At 40.9% G+C, this 19,569-nt stretch overlaps 9 non-coding genes across 9 annotated transcripts; all 9 read right to left on the minus strand.

Annotated features, from left to right (window-relative positions):
• Positions 1–248: 248 nt before the first annotated feature.
• Positions 249–466, minus strand: LOC142132606 (small nucleolar RNA U3). The gene has a single exon (XR_012686606.1). It is a non-coding gene; the product is annotated as a small nucleolar RNA U3 (small nucleolar RNA).
• A 1,958-nt stretch (positions 467–2,424) lies between these two features.
• Positions 2,425–2,642, minus strand: LOC142132615 (small nucleolar RNA U3). Its single transcript, XR_012686614.1, has one exon. It is a non-coding gene; the product is annotated as a small nucleolar RNA U3 (small nucleolar RNA).
• A 1,956-nt stretch (positions 2,643–4,598) lies between these two features.
• On the minus strand, positions 4,599–4,816 carry LOC142132598 (small nucleolar RNA U3). The gene has a single exon (XR_012686599.1). It is a non-coding gene; the product is annotated as a small nucleolar RNA U3 (small nucleolar RNA).
• Positions 4,817–6,785: 1,969 nt separating this feature from the next.
• LOC142132605 (small nucleolar RNA U3) lies at positions 6,786–7,003 on the minus strand. Its single transcript, XR_012686605.1, has one exon. It is a non-coding gene; the product is annotated as a small nucleolar RNA U3 (small nucleolar RNA).
• A 1,972-nt stretch (positions 7,004–8,975) lies between these two features.
• LOC142132604 (small nucleolar RNA U3) lies at positions 8,976–9,193 on the minus strand. Its single transcript, XR_012686604.1, has one exon. It is a non-coding gene; the product is annotated as a small nucleolar RNA U3 (small nucleolar RNA).
• Positions 9,194–11,150: 1,957 nt separating this feature from the next.
• On the minus strand, positions 11,151–11,368 carry LOC142132595 (small nucleolar RNA U3). The gene has a single exon (XR_012686596.1). It is a non-coding gene; the product is annotated as a small nucleolar RNA U3 (small nucleolar RNA).
• A 1,969-nt stretch (positions 11,369–13,337) lies between these two features.
• Positions 13,338–13,555, minus strand: LOC142132616 (small nucleolar RNA U3). The gene has a single exon (XR_012686615.1). It is a non-coding gene; the product is annotated as a small nucleolar RNA U3 (small nucleolar RNA).
• Positions 13,556–15,515: 1,960 nt separating this feature from the next.
• LOC142132618 (small nucleolar RNA U3) lies at positions 15,516–15,733 on the minus strand. Its single transcript, XR_012686617.1, has one exon. It is a non-coding gene; the product is annotated as a small nucleolar RNA U3 (small nucleolar RNA).
• A 1,961-nt stretch (positions 15,734–17,694) lies between these two features.
• On the minus strand, positions 17,695–17,912 carry LOC142132581 (small nucleolar RNA U3). The gene has a single exon (XR_012686583.1). It is a non-coding gene; the product is annotated as a small nucleolar RNA U3 (small nucleolar RNA).
• Between the last annotated feature and the right edge of the window lie 1,657 nt (positions 17,913–19,569).

The raw sequence follows: 19,569 nt of genomic DNA on the forward strand, positions 1-19,569 counted from the left end.
GTTTTCCCATTCCTCAATGATTTTTAGATATCTTTGGCTCACTACAACAGAAGCACATAACCCAGGTTCTCTCAGCTGCACCAATCTCAGGCCAGATGACCAAAGTAGCTTGTCCTTATTAAAAAAACCATTACTAATATCATAAGACAGAACTTTACAAAAACAACAGCAAAGCAAATCCAGCTATACTGAAATCTCAGCTTAAGTTCTTTCATACCATTCTCTGTTGTTAACAATTCAGAAACCCAACCACTCAGCTGGTGATTTCACTCCTCTACTCTTCCACAAAGGAAAAGAGAAACAGTCATCAAAAGCAGATAGTAGCTACCATAAAGCAGCACTACAAGCTCACTTCACATTCAAGAGAAATCACTAAAACTCTTCCTCATGGTTGGTGAGTCTGTACACTTTAGAGCACATTTCCATATGTATAAACTATAGAAGTGATCCCTGAAAGTATAGTCTTAACAAACTACTCTTCCATTAAGACACCAGCTGACATGGCAGCCTTTTTAATATTATAGCGATTTTTAACGTTTTTCGTGTTGAATTTCTAGTTTTATATTTTGGATGGTGATAAAGAATACTGCATTTATATTTAGAACCAACAATGTTCTCAACTGAATTTAATGAATATTTTGTTCTACTTTTGAGCACTCATTTGCTTATTTGTCATGGTGAAGTCGGAAGGGGATTTAGCTACTATCTTACAGACATGAAGTGCAGGGAGCCTATGCGGTCCTTCCATAGATGGCCACATGGCATACTACTCACAGTGGTCGCATAATCTATTCAGCTGTAGTACAATATTCTATGAATGAATGATGTGGCCGCCTATGCACAGACTACATATGGTGTCTACCATGGCAGCCCCCCCCACACACACTGGGTAAACACAAAACAAAAACAAAAAAGTTAAAATAAAACTTGAAGAAGCAAAAAAAATATAAAAAAGTTGGTGATCTGCAGTGCAGCCCGGGCAGGGGCAGGCTGGGTTCGGGGGCCGGGAGGCATCTCCCCCTTGGGTCGGTCCCATAGAGGGCTACTTTGGGCTGGGTCACTGGGCCACCTGCATTTTTTTCCTTTAAGAGGATCCTAATTGGCTGCTGAATCGAGTCTTGTCCCCTGAGCTAAAATTTGCCAGCCCTCCCCTGGGCCCAGGCCCCCTGGCATGCCAGGGCCCTGGTAGTTAGTACCCTACCCCCCATCAGCATCCCTGGTCATATCTTGTTCCTAATGTCTTGAATTGTACCAGAAAGTATGAATGATTATGTTTTACGGTGTATTGTGCTTACAGCTTCGCTGCAACGTAATACATTTGAACGTAATGTATTGTATGTTTTCTGTACCTTTATACAAAATAAAGATACATATTCAATCAAAAATTGTAAATCAATATTTGGCAGGTGTGGGTCTCAAATTGTTTGAAATTATCCAAAAACAAATTCCGGTACAATTACAATGAAATACAGATCCGAATTAAAATAGTAAGCACTAAAAACATTCATAATGGGAAAGAAAACTATGTATGGGCTGGAAGCTTGTGAGAAGGGCCCTTTAACCTCTCATACAAGTAACGCCATCATACTCCCAACAAGCAGAGGCACGCAAACAATGCAACATAAAATGTTTTGATAACCTAATACCAACAAATTGCTTCCCCAGTTACATTTTTTTTTATTTTTTTTATTTCCTCTTATATATTGACAGCCTGGGATCATGCTTTCGGGTCACTGAGCGCAAAAAATGTGTAAAAACACAAAAAAGTGCACAGGGTGCGGAACATCAAGCCCTCCTTAAAAGTGGAAGGTCCCCTTTATCTCCAACACCAAAAGGGGTCTTTTGGCCCCCCTTCACCGCAAAGCTCGGTGGTGTCCCTTTAGCCCTGGGTTTTGTCGAAGGTTTCCCCAGGGCAACTGAACTTTTGCCGCCCCCTTGAAAAGGGGAACCTCAGGCCACACCTCTACCCTAGATTGTGGTGAGGAGCTCATAGGGTCATCTGCACCCACCAATCTGTAAAATTCAAAAACAACAGTTGAGGTGACAAACCAAAGAGATGAATAAATAAGTAAGTGCAGAGCAAGTATGGCCCCAGTCTAATGGACAGGCTATTACAAAAATATGCTGTAAAAGAAATATTGGAAAAAACATGGTCCTCGTCTTACTCTATCAACAAGGTTTCCCATTCCTCAATGATTTTTAGATATCTTTGGCTCACTACAACAGAAGCACATAACCCAGGTTCTCTCAGCTGCACCAATCTCAGGCCAGATGACCAAAGTAGCTTGTCCTTATTAAGAAAACCATTTCTAATATCATATGACAGAACTTTACAAAAACAACAGCAAAGCAAATCCAGCTATACTGAAATGTCGGTTTAAGTTCTTTCATAACATTCTCTGTTGTTAACAATTCAGAAACCCAACCACTCAGCTGGTAATTTCACTCCTCTACTCTTCCACAAAGGAAAAGAGAAACAGTCATCAAAAGCAGACAGTAGCTACCATAAAGCAGCACTACAAGCTCACTTCACATTCAAGAAAAATCACTAAAACTCTTCCTCATGGTTGGTGAGTCTGTACACTTTAGAGCACATTTCCATATGTATAAACTATAGAAATGATCCCTGAAAGTATAGTCTTAACAAACTACTCTTCCATTAAGACACCAGCTGACATGGCAGCCTTTTTAATATTATAGCGATTTTTAACGTTTTTCGTGTTGAATTTCTAGTTTTATATTTTGGATGGTGATAAAGAATACTGCATTTATATTTAGAACCAACAATGTTCTCAACTGAATTTAATGAATATTTTGTTCTACTTTTGAGCACTCATTTGCTTATTTGTCATGGTGAAGTCGGAAGGGGATTTAGCTAATATCTTACAGACATGAAGTGCAGGGAGCCTATGCGGTCCTTCCATAGATGGCCACATGGCATACTACTCACAGTGGTCGCATAATCTATTCAGCTGTAGTACAATATTCTATGAATGAATGATGTGGCCGCCTATGCACAGACTACATATGGTGTCTACCATGGCAGCCCCCCACACACACACTGGGTAAACACAAAACAAAAACAAAAAAGTTAAAATAAAACTTGAAGAAGCAAAAAAAATATAAAAAAGTTAGTGATCTGCAGTGCAGCCCGGGCAGGGGCAGGCTGGGTTCGGGGCCGGGAGGCATCTCCCCCTTGGGTCGGTCCCATAGAGGGCTACTTTGGGCTGGGTCACTGGGCCACCTGCATTTTTTTCCTTTAAAAGGTTCCTAATTGGCTGCTGAATCGAGTCTTGTCCCCTGAGCTAAAATTTGCCAGCCCTCCCCTGGGCCCGGGCCCCCTGGCATGCCAGGGCCCTGGTAGTTAGTACCCTACCCCCCATCAGCATCCCTGGTCATATCTTGTTCCTAATGTCTTGAATTGTACCAGAAAGTATGAATGATTATGTTTTACGGTGTATTGTGCTTACAGCTTCGCTGCAACGTAATACATTTGAACGTAATGTATTGTATGTTTTCTGTACCTTTATACAAAATAAAGATACATATTCAATCAAAAATTGTAAATCAATATTTGGCAGGTGTGGGTCTCAAATTGTTTGAAATTATCCAAAAACAAATTCCGGTACAATTACAATGAAATACAGATCCGAATTAAAATAGTAAGCACTAAAACATTCATAATGGGAAAGAAAACTATGTATGGGCTGGAAGCTTGTGAGAAGGGCCCTTTAACCTCTCATACAAGTAACGCCGTCATACTCCCAACAAGCAGAGGCGCGCAAACAATGCAACATAAAACGTTTTGATAACCTAATACCAACAAATTGCTTCCCCAGTTACATTTTTTTTTATTTTTTTTATTTCCTCTTATATATTGAAAGCCTGGGATCATGCTTTCGGGTCACTGAGCGCAAAAAATGTGTAAAAACACAAAAAAGGGCACAGGGTGCGGAACATCAAGCCCTCCTTAAAAGTGGAAGGTCCCCTTTATCTCCAACACCAAAAGGGGTCTTTTGGCCCCCCTTCACTGCAAAGCTCGGTGGTGTCCCTTTAGCCCTGGGTTTTGTCGAAGGTTTCCCCAGGGCAACTGAACTTTTGCCGCCCCCTTGAAAAGGGGAACCTCAGGCCACACCTCTACCCAAGATTGTGGTGAGGAGCTCATAGGGTCATCTGCACCCACCAATCTGTAAAATTCAAAAACAACAGTTGAGGTGACAAACCAAAGAGATGAATAAATAAGTAAGTGCAGAGCAAGTATGGCCCCAGTCTAATGGACAGGCTATTACAAAAATATGCTGTAAAAGAAATATTGGAAAAAACATGGTCCTCATCTTACTCTATCAACAAGGTTTCCCATTCCTCAATGATTTTTAGATATCTTTGGCTCACTACAACAGAAGCACATAACCCAGGTTCTCTCAGCTGCACCAATCTCAGGCCAGATGACCAAAGTAGCTTGTCCTTGTTAAGAAAACCATTTCTAATATCATAAGACAGAACTTTACAAAAACAACAGCAAAGCAAATCCAGCTATACTGAAATCTCAGCTTAAGTTCTTTCATAACATTCTCTGTTGTTAACAATTCAGAAACCCAACCACTCAGCTGGTGATTTCACTCCTCTACTCTTCCACAAAGGAAAAGAGAAACAGTCATCAAAAGCAAATAGTAGCTACCATAAAGCAGCACTGCAAGCTTACTTCACATTCAAGAGAAATCACTAAAACTCTTCCTCATGGTTGGTGAGTCTGTACACATTAGAGCACATTTCCATATGTATAAACTATAGAAATGATCCCTGAAAGTATAGTCTTAACAAACTACTCTTCCATTAAGACACCAGCTGACATGGCAGCCTTTTTAATATTATAGCGATTTTTAACGTTTTTCGTGTTGAATTTCTAGTTTTATATTTTGGATGGTGATAAAGAATACTGCATTTATATTTAGAACCAACAATGTTCTCAACTGAATTTAATGAATATTTTGTTCTACTTTTGAGCACTCATTTGCTTATTAGTCATGGTGAAGTCGGAAGGGGATTTAGCTACTATCTTACAGACATGAAGTGCAGGGAGCCTATGCGGTCCTTCCATAGATGGCCACATGGCATACTACTCACAGTGTTCGCATAATCTATTCAGCTGTAGTACAATATTCTATGAATGAATGATGTGGCCGCCTATGCACAGACTACATATGGTGTCTACCATGGCAGCCCCCCCCCCCCCACACACACACACACACTGGGTAAACACAAAACAAAAACAAAAAAGTTAAAATAAAACTTGAAGAAGCAAAAAAAATATAAAAAAGTTAGTGATCTGCAGTGCAGCCCGGGCAGGGGCAGGCTGGGTTCGGGGCCGGGAGGCATCTCCCCCTTGGGTCGGTCCCATAGAGGGCTACTTTGGGCTGGGTCACTGGGCCACCTGCATTTTTTTCCTTTAAAAGGTTCCTAATTGGCTGCTGAATCGAGTCTTGTCCCCTGAGCTAAAATTTGCCAGCCCTCCCCTGGGCCCGGGCCCCCTGGCATGCCAGGGCCCTGGTAGTTAGTACCCTACCCCCCATCAGCATCCCTGGTCATATCTTGTTCCTAATGTCTTGAATTGTACCAGAAAGTATGAATGATTATGTTTTACGGTGTATTGTGCTTACAGCTTCGCTGCAACGTAATACATTTGAACGTAATGTATTGTATGTTTTCTGTACCTTTATACAAAATAAAGATACATATTCAATCAAAAATTGTAAATCAATATTTGGCAGGTGTGGGTCTCAAATTGTTTGAAAGTATCCAAAAACAAATTCCGGTACAATTACAATGAAATACAGATCCGAATTAAAATAGTAAGCACTAAAACATTCATAATGGGAAAGAAAACTATGTATGGGCTGGAAGCTTGTGAGAAGGGCCCTTTAACCTCTCATACAAGTAACGCCGTCATACTCCCAACAAGCAGAGGCGCGCAAACAATGCAACATAAAACGTTTTGATAACCTAATACCAACAAATTGCTTCCCCAGTTACATTTTTTTTTATTTTTTTTATTTCCTCTTATATATTGAAAGCCTGGGATCATGCTTTCGGGTCACTGAGCGCAAAAAATGTGTAAAAACACAAAAAAGTGCACAGGGTGCGGAACATCAAGCCCTCCTTAAAAGTGGAAGGTCCCCTTTATCTCCAACACCAAAAGGGGTCTTTTGGCCCCCCTTCACTGCAAAGCTCGGTGGTGTCCCTTTAGCCCTGGGTTTTGTCGAAGGTTTCCCCAGGGCAACTGAACTTTTGCCGCCCCCTTGAAAAGGGGAACCTCAGGCCACACCTCTACCCAAGATTGTGGTGAGGAGCTCATAGGGTCATCTGCACCCACCAATCTGTAAAATTCAAAAACAACAGTTGAGGTGACAAACCAAAGAGATGAATAAATAAGTAAGTGCAGAGCAAGTATGGCCCCAGTCTAATGGACAGGCTATTACAAAAATATGCTGTAAAAGAAATATTGGAAAAAACATGGTCCTCATCTTACTCTATCAACAAGGTTTCCCATTCCTCAATGATTTTTAGATATCTTTGGCTCACTACAACAGAAGCACATAACCCAGGTTCTCTCAGCTGCACCAATCTCAGGCCAGATGACCAAAGTAGCTTGTCCTTGTTAAGAAAACCATTTCTAATATCATAAGACAGAACTTTACAAAAACAACAGCAAAGCAAATCCAGCTATACTGAAATCTCAGCTTAAGTTCTTTCATAACATTCTCTGTTGTTAACAATTCAGAAACCCAACCACTCAGCTGGTGATTTCACTCCTCTACTCTTCCACAAAGGAAAAGAGAAACAGTCATCAAAAGCAGATAGTAGCTACCATAAAGCAGCACTACAAGCTTACTTCACATTCAAGAGAAATCACTAAAACTCTTCCTCATGGTTGGTGAGTCTGTACACTTTAGAGCACATTTCCATATGTATAAACTATAGAAATGATCCCTGAAAGTATAGTCTTAACAAACTACTCTTCCATTAAGACACCAGCTGACATGGCAGCCTTTTTAATATTATAGCGATTTTTAACGTTTTTCGTGTTGAATTTCTAGTTTTATATTTTGGATGGTGATAAAGAATACTGCATTTATATTTAGAACCAACAATGTTCTCAACTGAATTTAATGAATATTTTGTTCTACTTTTGAGCACTCATTTGCTTATTTGTCATGGTGAAGTCGGAAGGGGATTTAGCTACTATCTTACAGACATGAAGTGCAGGGAGCCTATGCGGTCCTTCCATAGATGGCCACATGGCATACTACTCACAGTGGTCGCATAATCTATTCAGCTGTAGTACAATATTCTATGAATGAATGATGTGGCCGCCTATGCACAGACTACATATGGTGTCTACCATGGCAGCCCCCCCCCCCCCACACACACACACACACTGGGTAAACACAAAACAAAAACAAAAAAGTTAAAATAAAACTTGAAGAAGCAAAAAAAATATAAAAAAGTTGGTGATCTGCAGTGCAGCCCGGGCAGGGGCAGGCTGGGTTCGGGGGCCGGGAGGCATCTCCCCCTTGGGTCGGTCCCATAGAGGGCTACTTTGGGCTGGGTCACTGGGCCACCTGCATTTTTTTCCTTTAAAAGGTTCCTAATTGGCTGCTGAATCGAGTCTTGTCCCCTGAGCTAAAATTTGCCAGCCCTCCCCTGGGCCCGGGCCCCCTGGCATGCCAGGGCCCTGGTAGTTAGTACCCTACCCCCCATCAGCATCCCTGGTCATATCTTGTTCCTAATGTCTTGAATTGTACCAGAAAGTATGAATGATTATGTTTTACGGTGTATTGTGCTTACAGCTTCGCTGCAACGTAATACATTTGAACGTAATGTATTGTATGTTTTCTGTACCTTTATACAAAATAAAGATACATATTCAATCAAAAATTGTAAATCAATATTTGGCAGGTGTGGGTCTCAAATTGTTTGAAATTATCCAAAAACAAATTCCGGTACAATTACAATGAAATACAGATCCGAATTAAAATAGTAAGCACTAAAAACATTCATAATGGGAAAGAAAACTATGTATGGGCTGGAAGCTTGTGAGAAGGGCCCTTTAACCTCTCATACAAGTAACGCCATCATACTCCCAACAAGCAGAGGCGCGCAAACAATGCAACATAAAATGTTTTGATAACCTAATACCAACAAATTGCTTCCCCAGTTACATTTTTTTTTATTTTTTTTATTTCCTCTTATATATTGAAAGCCTGGGATCATGCTTTCGGGTCACTGAGCGCAAAAAATGTGTAAAAACACAAAAAAGTGCACAGGGTGCGGAACATCAAGCCCTCCTTAAAAGTGGAAGGTCCCCTTTATCTCCAACACCAAAAGGGGTCTTTTGGCCCCCCCTTCACCGCAAAGCTCAGTGGTGTCCCTTTAGCCCTGGGTTTTGTCGAAGGTTTCCCCAGGGCAACTGAACTTTTGCCGCCCCCTTGAAAAGGGGAACCTCAGGCCACACCTCTACCCTAGATTGTGGTGAGGAGCTCATAGGGTCATCTGCACCCACCAATCTGTAAAATTCAAAAACAACAGTTGAGGTGACAAACCAAAGAGATGAATAAATAAGTAAGTGCAGAGCAAGTATGGCCCCAGTCTAATGGACAGGCTATTACAAAAATATGCTGTAAAAGAAATATTGGAAAAAACATGGTCCTCGTCTTACTCTATCAACAAGGTTTCCCATTCCTCAATGATTTTTAGATATCTTTGGCTCACTACAACAGAAGCACATAACCCAGGTTCTCTCAGCTGCACCAATCTCAGGCCAGATGACCAAAGTAGCTTGTCCTTATTAAAAAAACCATTTCTAATATCATAAGACAGAACTTTACAAAAACAACAGCAAAGCAAATCCAGCTATACTGAAATCTCAGCTTAAGTTCTTTCATAACATTCTCTGTTGTTAACAATTCAGAAACCCAACCACTCAGCTGGTGATTTCACTCCTCTACTCTTCCACAAAGGAAAAGAGAAACAGTCATCAAAAGCAGATAGTAGCTACCATAAAGCAGCACTACAAGCTCACTTCACATTAAAGAGAAATCACTAAAACTCTTCCTCATGGTTGGTGAGTCTGTACACTTTAGAGCACGTTTCAAAATGTATACACTATAGAAATGATCCCTGAAAGTATAGTCTTAACAAACTACTCTTCCATTAAGACACCAGCTGACATGGCAGCCTTTTTAATATTATAGCGATTTTTAACGTTTTTCGTGTTGAATTTCTAGTTTTATATTTTGGATGGTGATAAAGAATACTGCATTTATATTTAGAACCAACAATGTTCTCAACTGAATTTAATGAATATTTTGTTCTACTTTTGAGCACTCATTTGCTTATTTGTCATGGTGAAGTCGGAAGGGGATTTAGCTACTATCTTACAGACATGAAGTGCAGGGAGCCTATGCGGTCCTTCCATAGATGGCCACATGGCATACTACTCACAGTGGTCGCATAATCTATTCAGCTGTAGTACAATATTCTATGAATGAATGATGTGGCCGCCTATGCACAGACTACATATGGTGTCTACCATGGCAGCCCCCCACACACACTGGGTAAACACAAAACAAAAACAAAAAAGTTAAAATAAAACTTGAAGAAGCAAAAAAAATATAAAAAAGTTGGTGATCTGCAGTGCAGCCCGGGCAGGGGCAGGCTGGGTTCGGGGGCCGGGAGGCATCTCCCCCTTGGTTCGGTCCCATAGAGGGCTACTTTGGGCTGGGTCACTGGGCCACCTGCATTTTTTTCCTTTAAAAGGTTCCTAATTGGCTGCTGAATCGAGTCTTGTCCCCTGAGCTAAAATTTGCCAGCCCTCCCCTGGGCCCTGGCCCCCTGGCATGCCAGGGCCCTGGTAGTTAGTACCCTACCCCCCATCAGCATCCCTGGTCATATCTTGTTCCTAATGTCTTGAATTGTACCAGAAAGTATGAATGCTTATGTTTTACGGTGTATTGTGCTTACAGCTTCGCTGCAACGTAATACATTTGAACGTAATGTATTGTATGTTTTCTGTACCTTTATACAAAATAAAGATACATATTCAATCAAAAATTGTAAATCAATATTTGGCAGGTGTGGGTCTCAAATTATTTGAAATTATCCAAAAACAAATTCCGGTACAATTACAATGAAATACAGATCCGAATTAAAATAGTAAGCACTAAAAACATTCATAATGGGAAAGAAAACTATGTATGGGCTGGAAGCTTGTGAGAAGGGCCCTTTAACCTCTCATACAAGTAACGCCATCATACTCCCAACAAGCAGAGGCGCGCAAACAATGCAACATAAAATGTTTTGATAACCTAATACCAACAAATTGCTTCCCCAGTTACATTTTTTTTTATTTTTTTTATTTCCTCTTATATATTGAAAGCCTGGGATCATGCTTTCGGGTCACTGAGCGCAAAAAATGTGTAAAAACACAAAAAAGTGCACAGGGTGCGGAACATCAAGCCCTCCTTAAAAGTGGAAGGTCCCCTTTATCTCCAACACCAAAAGGGGTCTTTTGGCCCCCCCTTCACCGCAAAGCTCAGTGGTGTCCCTTTAGCCCTGGGTTTTGTCGAAGGTTTCCCCAGGGCAACTGAACTTTTGCCGCCCCCTTGAAAAGGGGAACCTCAGGCCACACCTCTACCCTAGATTGTGGTGAGGAGCTCATAGGGTCATCTGCACCCACCAATCTGTAAAATTCAAAAACAACAGTTGAGGTGACAAACCAAAGAGATGAATAAATAAGTAAGTGCAGAGCAAGTATGGCCCCAGTCTAATGGACAGGCTATTACAAAAATATGCTGTAAAAGAAATATTGGAAAAAACATGGTCCTCGTCTTACTCTATCAACAAGTTTTCCCATTCCTCAATGATTTTTAGATATCTTTGGCTCACTACAACAGAAGCACATAACCCAGGTTCTCTCAGCTGCACCAATCTCAGGCCAGATGACCAAAGTAGCTTGTCCTTATTAAAAAAACCATTTCTAATATCATAAGACAGAACTTTACAAAAACAACAGCAAAGCAAATCCAGCTATACTGAAATCTCAGCTTAAGTTCTTTCATAACATTCTCTGTTGTTAACAATTCAGAAACCCAACCACTCAGCTGGTGATTTCACTCCTCTACTCTTCCACAAAGGAAAAGAGAAACAGTCATCAAAAGCAGATAGTAGCTACCATAAAGCAGCACTACAAGCTCACTTCACATTCAAGAGAAATCACTAAAACTCTTCCTCATGGTTGGTGAGTCTGTACACTTTAGAGCACGTTTCAAAATGTATACACTATAGAAATGATCCCTGAAAGTATAGTCTTAACAAACTACTCTTCCATTAAGACACCAGCTGACATGGCAGCCTTTTTAATATTATAGCGATTTTTAACGTTTTTCGTGTTGAATTTCTAGTTTTATATTTTGGATGGTGATAAAGAATACTGCATTTATATTTAGAACCAACAATGTTCTCAACTGAATTTAATGAATATTTTGTTCTACTTTTGAGCACTCATTTGCTTATTTGTCATGGTGAAGTCGGAAGGGGATTTAGCTACTATCTTACAGACATGAAGTGCAGGGAGCCTATGCGGTCCTTCCATAGATGGCCACATGGCATACTACTCACAGTGTTCGCATAATCTATTCAGCTGTAGTACAATATTCTATGAATGAATGATGTGGCCGCCTATGCACAGACTACATATGGTGTCTACCATGGCAGCCCCCCCCCCCACACACACACACACACTGGGTAAACACAAAACAAAAACAAAAAAGTTAAAATAAAACTTGAAGAAGCAAAAAAAATATAAAAAAGTTAGTGATCTGCAGTGCAGCCCGGGCAGGGGCAGGCTGGGTTCGGGGGCCGGGAGGCATCTCCCCCTTGGGTCGGTCCCATAGAGGGCTACTTTGGGCTGGGTCACTGGGCCACCTGCATTTTTTTCCTTTAAGAGGATCCTAATTGGCTGCTGAATCGAGTCTTGTCCCCTGAGCTAAAATTTGCCAGCCCTCCCCTGGGCCCAGGCCCCCTGGCATGCCAGGGCCCTGGTAGTTAGTACCCTACCCCCCATCAGCATCCCTGGTCATATCTTGTTCCTAATGTCTTGAATTGTACCAGAAAGTATGAATGATTATGTTTTACGGTGTATTGTGCTTACAGCTTCGCTGCAACGTAATACATTTGAACGTAATGTATTGTATGTTTTCTGTACCTTTATACAAAATAAAGATACATATTCAATCAAAAATTGTAAATCAATATTTGGCAGGTGTGGGTCTCAAATTGTTTGAAATTATCCAAAAACAAATTCCGGTACAATTACAATGAAATACAGATCCGAATTAAAATAGTAAGCACTAAAAACATTCATAATGGGAAAGAAAACTATGTATGGGCTGGAAGCTTGTGAGAAGGGCCCTTTAACCTCTCATACAAGTAACGCCATCATACTCCCAACAAGCAGAGGCACGCAAACAATGCAACATAAAATGTTTTGATAACCTAATACCAACAAATTGCTTCCCCAGTTACATTTTTTTTTATTTTTTTTATTTCCTCTTATATATTGACAGCCTGGGATCATGCTTTCGGGTCACTGAGCGCAAAAAATGTGTAAAAACACAAAAAAGTGCACAGGGTGCGGAACATCAAGCCCTCCTTAAAAGTGGAAGGTCCCCTTTATCTCCAACACCAAAAGGGGTCTTTTGGCCCCCCTTCACCGCAAAGCTCGGTGGTGTCCCTTTAGCCCTGGGTTTTGTCGAAGGTTTCCCCAGGGCAACTGAACTTTTGCCGCCCCCTTGAAAAGGGGAACCTCAGGCCACACCTCTACCCTAGATTGTGGTGAGGAGCTCATAGGGTCATCTGCACCCACCAATCTGTAAAATTCAAAAACAACAGTTGAGGTGACAAACCAAAGAGATGAATAAATAAGTAAGTGCAGAGCAAGTATGGCCCCAGTCTAATGGACAGGCTATTACAAAAATATGCTGTAAAAGAAATATTGGAAAAAACATGGTCCTCGTCTTACTCTATCAACAAGGTTTCCCATTCCTCAATGATTTTTAGATATCTTTGGCTCACTACAACAGAAGCACATAACCCAGGTTCTCTCAGCTGCACCAATCTCAGGCCAGATGACCAAAGTAGCTTGTCCTTATTAAGAAAACCATTTCTAATATCATATGACAGAACTTTACAAAAACAACAGCAAAGCAAATCCAGCTATACTGAAATGTCGGTTTAAGTTCTTTCATAACATTCTCTGTTGTTAACAATTCAGAAACCCAACCACTCAGCTGGTGATTTCACTCCTCTACTCTTCCACAAAGGAAAAGAGAAACAGTCATCAAAAGCAGATAGTAGCTACCATAAAGCAGCACTACAAGCTCACTTAACATTCAAGAAAAATCACTAAAACTCTTCCTCATGGTTGGTGAGTCTGTACACTTTAGAGCACATTTCCATATGTATAAACTATAGAAATGATCCCTGAAAGTATAGTCTTAACAAACTACTCTTCCATTAAGACACCAGCTGACATGGCAGCCTTTTTAATATTATAGCGATTTTTAACGTTTTTCGTGTTGAATTTCTAGTTTTATATTTTGGATGGTGATAAAGAATACTGCATTTATATTTAGAACCAACAATGTTCTCAACTGAATTTAATGAATATTTTGTTCTACTTTTGAGCACTCATTTGCTTATTTCTCATGGTGAAGTCGGAAGGGGATTTAGCTACTATCTTACAGACATGAAGTGCAGGGAGCCTATGCGGTCCTTCCATAGATGGCCACATGGCATACTACTCACAGTGGTCGCATAATCTATTCAGCTGTAGTACAATATTCTATGAATGAATGATGTGGCCGCCTATGCACAGACTACATATGGTGTCTACCATGGCAGCCCCCCCCACACACACACTGGGTAAACACAAAACAAAAACAAAAAAGTTAAAATAAAACTTGAAGAAGCAAAAAAAATATAAAAAAGTTGGTGATCTGCAGTGCAGCCCGGGCAGGGGCAGGCTGGGTTCGGGGGCCGGGAGGCATCTCCCCCTTGGGTCGGTCCCATAGAGGGCTACTTTGGGCTGGGTCACTGGGCCACCTGCATTTTTTTCCTTTAAAAGGTTCCTAATTGGCTGCTGAATCGAGTCTTGTCCCCTGAGCTAAAATTTGCCAGCCCTCCCCTGGGCCCTGGCCCCCTGGCATGCCAGGGCCCTGGTAGTTAGTACCCTACCCCCCATCAGCATCCCTGGTCATATCTTGTTCCTAATGTCTTGAATTGTACCAGAAGGTATGAATGATTATGTTTTACGGTGTATTGTGCTTACAGCTTCGCTGCAACGTAATACATTTGAACGTAATGTATTGTATGTTTTCTGTACCTTTATACAAAATAAAGATACATATTCAATCAAAAATTGTAAATCAATATTTGGCAGGTGTGGGTCTCAAATTGTTTGAAATTATCCAAAAACAAATTCCGGTACAATTACAATGAAATACAGATCCGAATTAAAATAGTAAGCACTAAAAACATTCATAATGGGAAAGAAAACTATGTATGGGCTGGAAGCTTGTGAGAAGGGCCCTTTAACCTCTCATACAAGTAACGCCATCATACTCCCAACAAGCAGAGGCGCGCAAACAATGCAACATAAAATGTTTTGATAACCTAATACCAACAAATTGCTTCCCCAGTTACATTTTTTTTTATTTTTTTTATTTCCTCTTATATATTGAAAGCCTGGGATCATGCTTTCGGGTCACTGAGCGCAAAAAATGTGTAAAAACACAAAAAAGTGCACAGGGTGCGGAACATCAAGCCCTCCTTAAAAGTGGAAGGTCCCCTTTATCTCCAACACCAAAAGGGGTCTTTTGGCCCCCCTTCACCGCAAAGCTCGGTGGTGTCCCTTTAGCCCTGGGTTTTGTCGAAGGTTTCCCCAGGGCAACTGAACTTTTGCCGCCCCCTTGAAAAGGGGAACCTCAGGCCACACCTCTACCCTAGATTGTGGTGAGGAGCTCATAGGGTCATCTGCACCCACCAATCTGTAAAATTCAAAAACAACAGTTGAGGTGACAAACCAAAGAGATGAATAAATAAGTAAGTGCAGAGCAAGTATGGCCCCAGTCTAATGGACAGGCTATTACAAAAATATGCTGTAAAAGAAATATTGGAAAAAACATGGTCCTCGTCTTACTCTATCAACAAGGTTTCCCATTCCTCAATGATTTTTAGATATCTTTGGCTCACTACAACAGAAGCACATAACCCAGGTTCTCTCAGCTGCACCAATCTCAGGCCAGATGACCAAAGTAGCTTGTCCTTATTAAGAAAACCATTTCTAATATCATAAGACAGAACTTTACAAAAACAACAGCAAAGCAAATCCAGCTATACTGAAATGTCGGTTTAAGTTCTTTCATAACATTCTCTGTTGTTAACAATTCAGAAACCCAACCACTCAGCTGGTGATTTCACTCCTCTACTCTTCCACAAAGGAAAAGAGAAACAGTCATCAAAAGCAGATAGTAGCTACCATAAAGCAGCACTACAAGCTCACTTAACATTCAAGAAAAATCACTAAAACTCTTCCTCATGGTTGGTGAGTCTGTACACTTTAGAGCACATTTCCATATGTATAAACTATAGAAATGATCCCTGAAAGTATAGTCTTAACAAACTACTCTTCCATTAAGACACCAGCTGACATGGCAGCCTTTTTAATATTATAGCGATTTTTAACGTTTTTCGTGTTGAATTTCTAGTTTTATATTTTGGATGGTGATAAAGAATACTGCATTTATATTTAGAACCAACAATGTTCTCAACTGAATTTAATGAATATTTTGTTCTACTTTTGAGCACTCATTTGCTTATTTCTCATGGTGAAGTCGGAAGGGGATTTAGCTACTATCTTACAGACATGAAGTGCAGGGAGCCTATGCGGTCCTTCCATAGATGGCCACATGGCATACTACTCACAGTGGTCGCATAATCTATTCAGCTGTAGTACAATATTCTATGAATGAATGATGTGGCCGCCTATGCACAGACTACATATGGTGTCTACCATGGCAGCCCCCCCCACACACACACTGGGTAAACACAAAACAAAAACAAAAAAGTTAAAATAAAACTTGAAGAAGCAAAAAAAATATAAAAAAGTTGGTGATCTGCAGTGCAGCCCGGGCAGGGGCAGGCTGGGTTCGGGGGCCGGGAGGCATCTCCCCCTTGGGTCGGTCCCATAGAGGGCTACTTTGGGCTGGGTCACTGGGCCACCTGCATTTTTTTTCCTTTAAAAGGTTCCTAATTGGCTGCTGAATCGAGTCTTGTCCCCTGAGCTAAAATTTGCCAGCCCTCCCCTGGGCCCTGGCCCCCTGGCATGCCAGGGCCCTGGTAGTTAGTACCCTACCCCCCATCAGCATCCCTGGTCATATCTTGTTCCTAATGTCTTGAATTGTACCAGAAGGTATGAATGATTATGTTTTACGGTGTATTGTGCTTACAGCTTCGCTGCAACGTAATACATTTGAACGTAATGTATTGTATGTTTTCTGTACCTTTATACAAAATAAAGATACATATTCAATCAAAAATTGTAAATCAATATTTGGCAGGTGTGGGTCTCAAATTGTTTGAAATTATCCAAAAACAAATTCCGGTACAATTACAATGAAATACAGATCCGAATTAAAATAGTAAGCACTAAAAACATTCATAATGGGAAAGAAAACTATGTATGGGCTGGAAGCTTGTGAGAAGGGCCCTTTAACCTCTCATACAAGTAACGCCATCATACTCCCAACAAGCAGAGGCGCGCAAACAATGCAACATAAAATGTTTTGATAACCTAATACCAACAAATTGCTTCCCCAGTTACATTTTTTTTTATTTTTTTTATTTCCTCTTATATATTGAAAGCCTGGGATCATGCTTTCGGGTCACTGAGCGCAAAAATGTGTAAAAACACAAAAAAAGTGCACAGGGTGCGGAACATCAAGCCCTCCTTAAAAGTGGAAGGTCCCCTTTATCTCCAACACCAAAAGGGGTCTTTTGGCCCCCCTTCACCGCAAAGCTCGGTGGTGTCCCTTTAGCCCTGGGTTTTGTCGAAGGTTTCCCCAGGGCAACTGAACTTTTGCCGCCCCCTTGAAAAGGGGAACCTCAGGCCACACCTCTACCCTAGATTGTGGTGAGGAGCTCATAGGGTCATCTGCACCCACCAATCTGTAAAATTCAAAAACAACAGTTGAGGTGACAAACCAAAGAGATGAATAAATAAGTAAGTGCAGAGCAAGTATGGCCCCAGTCTAATGGACAGGCTATTACAAAAATATGCTGTAAAAGAAATATTGGAAAAAACATGGTCCTCGTCTTACTCTATCAACAAGGTTTCCCATTCCTCAATGATTTTTAGATATCTTTGGCTCACTACAACAGAAGCACATAACCCAGGTTCTCTCAGCTGCACCAATCTCAGGCCAGATGACCAAAGTAGCTTGTCCTTATTAAGAAAACCATTTCTAATATCATAAGACAGAACTTTACAAAAACAACAGCAAAGCAAATCCAGCTATACTGAAATCTCAGCTTAAGTTCTTTCATAACATTCTCTGTTGTTAACAATTCAGAAACCCAACCACTCAGCTGGTGATTTCACTCCTCTACTCTCCCACAAAGGAAAAGAGAAACGGTCATCAAAAGCAGATAGTAGCTACCATAAAGCAGCACTACAAGCTCACTTCACATTCAAGAGAAATCACTAAAACTCTTCCTCATGGTTGGTGAGTCTGTACACTTTAGAGCACATTTCCATATGTATAAACTATAGAAATGATCCCTGAAAGTATAGTCTTAACAATCTACTCTTCCATTAAGACACCAGCTGACATGGCAGCCTTTTTAATATTAAAGCGATTTTTAACGTTTTTCGTGTTGAATTTCTAGTTTTATATTTTGGATGGTGATAAAGAATACTGCATTTATATTTAGAACCAACAATGTTCTCAACTGAATTTAATGAATATTTTGTTCTACTTTTGAGCACTCATTTGCTTATTTGTCATGGTGAAGTCGGAAGGGGATTTAGCTACTATCTTACAGACATGAAGTGCAGGGAGCCTATGCGGTCCTTCCATAGATGGCCACATGGCATACTACTCACAGTGGTCGCATAATCTATTCAGCTGTAGTACAATATTCTATGAATGAATGATGTGGCCGCCTATGCACAGACTACATATGGTGTCTACCATGGCAGCCCCCCCCACACACACACACACTGGGTAAACACAAAACAAAAACAAAAAAGTTAAAATAAAACTTGAAGAAGCAAAAAAAATATAAAAAAGTTGGTGATCTGCAGTGCAGCCCGGGCAGGGGCAGGCTGGGTTCGGGGGCCGGAAGGCATCTCCCCCTTGGGTCGGTCCATAGAGGGCTACTTTGGGCTGGGTCACTGGGCCACCTGCATTTTTTTCCTTTAAGAGGATCCTAATTGGCTGCTGAATCGAGTCTTGTCCCCTGAGCTAAAATTTGCCAGCCCTCCCCTGGGCCCAGGCCCCCTGGCATGCCAGAGCCCTGGTAGTTAGTACCCTACCCCCATCAGCATCCCTGGTCATATCTTGTTCCTAATGTCTTGAATTGTACCAGAAAGTATGAATGATTATGTTTTACGGTGTATTGTGCTTACAGCTTCGCTGCAACGTAATACATTTGAACGTAATGTATTGTATGTTTTCTGTACCTTTATACAAAATAAAGATACATATTCAATCAAAAATTGTAAATCAATATTTGGCAGGTGTGGGTCTCAAATTGTTTGAAATTATCCAAAAACAAATTCCGGTACAATTACAATGAAATACAGATCCGAATTAAAATAGTAAGCACTAAAAACATTCATAATGGGAAAGAAAACTATGTATGGGCTGGAAGCTTGTGAGAAGGGCCCTTTAACCTCTCATACAAGTAACGCCATCATACTCCCAACAAGCAGAGGCGCGCAAACAATGCAACATAAAATGTTTTGATAACCTAATACCAACAAATTGCTTCCCCAGTTACATTTTTTTTTATTTTTTTTATTTCCTCTTATATATTGACAGCCTGGGATCATGCTTTCGGGTCACTGAGCGCAAAAAATGTGTAAAAACACAAAAAAGTGCACAGGGTGCGGAACATCAAGCCCTCCTTAAAAGTGGAAGGTCCCCTTTATCTCCAACACCAAAAGGGGTCTTTTGGCCCCCCTTCACCGCAAAGCTCGGTGGTGTCCCTTTAGCCCTGGGTTTTGTCGAAGGTTTCCCCAGGGCAACTGAACTTTTGCCGCCCCCTTGAAAAGGGGAACCTCAGGCCACACCTCTACCCTAGATTGTGGTGAGGAGCTCATAGGGTCATCTGCACCCACCAATCTGTAAAATTCAAAAACAACAGTTGAGGTGACAAACCAAAGAGATGAATAAATAAGTAAGTGCAGAGCAAGTATGGCCCCAGTCTAATGGACAGGCTATTACAAAA

The sequence above is a fragment of the Mixophyes fleayi genome, unplaced genomic scaffold (assembly GCF_038048845.1).
Source record: "Mixophyes fleayi isolate aMixFle1 unplaced genomic scaffold, aMixFle1.hap1 Scaffold_362, whole genome shotgun sequence".
Lineage (NCBI taxonomy): Eukaryota > Metazoa > Chordata > Amphibia > Anura > Limnodynastidae > Mixophyes > Mixophyes fleayi.